Source organism: Terrapene carolina, unplaced genomic scaffold, assembly GCF_002925995.2.
Source record: "Terrapene carolina triunguis isolate 2854851 unplaced genomic scaffold, T_m_triunguis-2.0 Scaffold69, whole genome shotgun sequence".
Taxonomy (NCBI): Eukaryota; Metazoa; Chordata; order Testudines; family Emydidae; genus Terrapene; species Terrapene triunguis.
In genome coordinates, this window is record NW_020664420.1 from 41301992 (window position 1) to 41305543 (window position 3552).

The 3552-nt window shown below is 34.3% G+C and overlaps 1 protein-coding gene across 2 annotated transcripts in view; it reads right to left on the minus strand.

Annotated features, from left to right (window-relative positions):
• Positions 1 to 3552, minus strand: part of FCHO2 (FCH domain only 2) — a 216385-nt gene that overhangs the window by 175054 nt on the left and 37779 nt on the right. The window lies entirely within an intron of this gene.

Below are 3552 nucleotides of genomic sequence, written 5' to 3' on the forward strand. Positions count from 1 at the left end.
ATGCATCCGACGAAGTGGGCATTCACCCACGAAAGCTTATGCTCCAATACATCTGTTAGTCTTAAAGGTGCCACAGGACTCTCTGTTGCTTTTTAAGTGAGGTGTAACTTGGCGGCACGCAAGACAAATCAAGACTCCTGAAAGGGGTACAGTAGTCTGGAAAGGTTGAGAGCCACTGTTTTAAACAATAAATGTCAGCTACGCTCAAAGTATATTTTTTATACCTCTTCCACTTCCCTTGGTATGTTCATTGTTTTCTTATATTATAATGTCTTTGGGGACTGTTTTCTCATATATATTTGGACAGAACATACTGAAATGTGGGCACTAAATGCAATAAAAAAAGTAAAGTTTGATTTTAAAAATATTAATATTTCAGATTCTTGCTGCTCTGAGTGCTGTAAGGATCTTAATATAGCAAAAGCACTGCATAATCCACAGCAACATAGACTAAATTCTGTAGAAAGGACATCCAGCTTCTACAATATTCCAATGGTGCAGAATAAAATGGCTGTGGTGCCTTCAAGTAAGCTCAAAATTGGAGGTTTTTATCCAATTTAAAATGGAAATGAATATCAATACAACAGCATTCATGTAATCAATTATTAAGTTTGATATATTTTAATCTGTATGTTTTCTATGTGCCACAGATCTTTGCCATGACAACAAAAAAAGTTTCATTGTACAAGATGTCATGGGAATTTGGAAGTTTTGGCAGCTTGGTAAGGAACTTTCAGAGCTTTTAGCACTTGGGAAGATGTGGGACCTAGTTTGAGTTCATGGGATAGGCACATTAACGGAAAGAGACCACTAAAACATTTATCAATTTAATATATTAATACTGCATTTAATAGTCATTAGGTTTCAGTACCAATACTCCACTGAATAGGGACAATTTACATGTCGGAACTATTGATTCCAAACTCAAAAAGACAACAATGCATCAATTTACACTTCATTCAGATTTAGAAGGTTTTCTTGCTTTGTTTCTGGGTTTTTGTTGTTTTTTGTAAACCATAATGGCTTATTTATTTTTTTAAACAAACAGAGACTTAGATTTTGGAGCACAATTCTGTGGTAAGGAGATTGCACATCAACAGTTTTGGGTTACACAGGGCATTGATTTAACTCGTCTTCAAAGGAATGCATTTCCCTTTTTTAGGTGCCAAATTTAGAGATAAAACATAGTTTATTATTAGTTGCTATACAATAGGTTTTTTTAAACACACTTTAAACAATCCCCCTTGAACGTTTACAATTCAAAACACTGAAGCAGGGATATGCTGCTTTTGTGACAATTATACAGCTCTCCTGCTCATCCGGAAGCTGGCAGTTAGAGACCTCTCTTTCCCATTTTTCTTCATATACTAACAGAAAATAGGGTAAGAAAATGCCAATGTACTTTTATAGCATTTTGTAGATAATTTTTTTTAGTAAGGTATCAATCAAGGGTGATTATTGATCATTATTTTTGCTACGATTATGACTTGTTGCTTGTTATATTACTATTTAAGCTATAGAAATTTAGAAATTAATGAATAACAAATTAATTGAATCAGGTGGATATTTCTATGTTGTTTCCTGTTACACTACCATTTCATGAGTTAAGCTAGTCAAAGATTACTGCCAAATAGCTTGGGTGGGTATTTAAAAATGTAAAGCTTGCTTTCAAAATTTCTGTTAGCATGAATCTAGCTGAGACTGGTAATTCTATTTCTGACCAATTACCCAATATTTGTCCAAGACACCAATTTAAATCAGATTAGCAGTCATGAATTAGCACTGATTGACACAGCGGACAGTAGGTAATTTTCTTTAACCATCACCCTAATTCTCTCTGGCACTAGGTTTTTTTTCCTGCTTCTAATTTCATAATTAAAAACCTAATTTCATACAAAATAAAGTTATTTTTTCAATCTGAAACTTTCCTTTGCTCCAGAAGTGTGTGTGTTGAGATGGGCTTTTGGAGAACAGTAAGACTCACTTTCCCTTATGTCAACCTTGATTTTATAAGGAAATCTAGCTCCTCTTCTATTGAATTTTCACCTAAAAAAAATGCTCAAATGAATCTCAATTTTGGTTAAAACTAAGATTAATTAAAGAAATCTCTGGGAACTGAATGCCTCTAATGATTATATTCTTATGAGTGCATGAGAAATCGTGAAAGTGATCAAATCAATCATTTTCCACAATTTGTGTTTTCCTTCTTTACATTATCAAACTACAATAATATTCTTATTAGAGTTTTAAACTTCCTTTAGCTATATCTTGTAATTATGTGGGTCAATTTTTGTTGACAGTCCTAAACCTGCAACACTTACTTATACAAAACTCTCAATGAAGTCTAATATTCCTTGAAGAGAATTCACATAAATATTTACTTTTTTAAAAACAAAAAATTGTCCTTAAATGTCAAGTCCCTTAAGTTTTAAAGTACCCTAAAAAACCCCAAAAGATTTAGAGTAAGAGTTCCACAAATCTATACTTGTCCAATAAAAATGTGTCCTTTTTGTAAGTTTCAGTATTAAATCTACATTATTATTAAGAGCTCTTTTCTAAAGTCATTTGATAAACAATCTAAATTATAAAATTCTAGTTTGTGCTCTACATTATGTGTATAAGCAAGAACAAACAAAAAATAAATCTTTGCCATGAGTCCCATTAATGGTGGAAGATATGATAAAAAAAGCTAGTCTGCGTTATGTTTTTGCTGAGCATTTACCCTTGATCATGTAAAAATATGACACGCACATTTTGTTGGCCTAAGTGTCACGTTGCTAGTCCTGCAGCTCACTCCTGCCAATTCTGAAAATATGGTGGGCACGTTTGTTTATTGGTTATATTATTTTCTCACATCCCCATTTACTCTATTTTGATTCCCAGTCTCTTTTTTCTGCTATTTTTTAAATTTGAGAATTTCACTTTACAAGGTATTATACTAGAGCCTGGGGGTGTGTTTGTTCTCACTTTATGCACAATGATCACGCTAATCTTTCTAGAACAAATATTGTTTTTACTGCCTAAGAAAAGAAATAAATGGTTTTCTTCAAACAATTAAATAACAGTACACTAAACTTTTTTTTTAAACAGTTGACTACTGACACTGAATATTCTGGCATCTCTATCTCTACCCTTCTTAGCTCACTAAGGCAAATGTCAGCTAAATCAAATCCGCAAAGCAGGGCTGCCCAGAGGATTCAGGGGGCCTGGGGCAAAGCAATTTCGGGGGCCCTTTCCATAAAAAAAAGTTGCAATACTATAACAACATGTATTTGGAAATGTAAAAAATAACCAGTGAAATACATTCAAAAATTATTTTTTAATAATTTGAAAATATACAAAATACATTATTTAAAAACATTAAATGCTTTAATGGTATGTATACATTTGCAATTCCATAATGGGCTATCGCTGGGTGATGGTTGGTGCCAATGGGCTGTCGCCGCCTGGGGGTGGCGCTACTATTGCCCAGAGCTGGGCTCTGGGTCGGGGGGTGACCAGCTCAGAGGGGCTGGGCTCGGAGCTGGGGGTCAGAGCTGGGGGGGGGGGGGG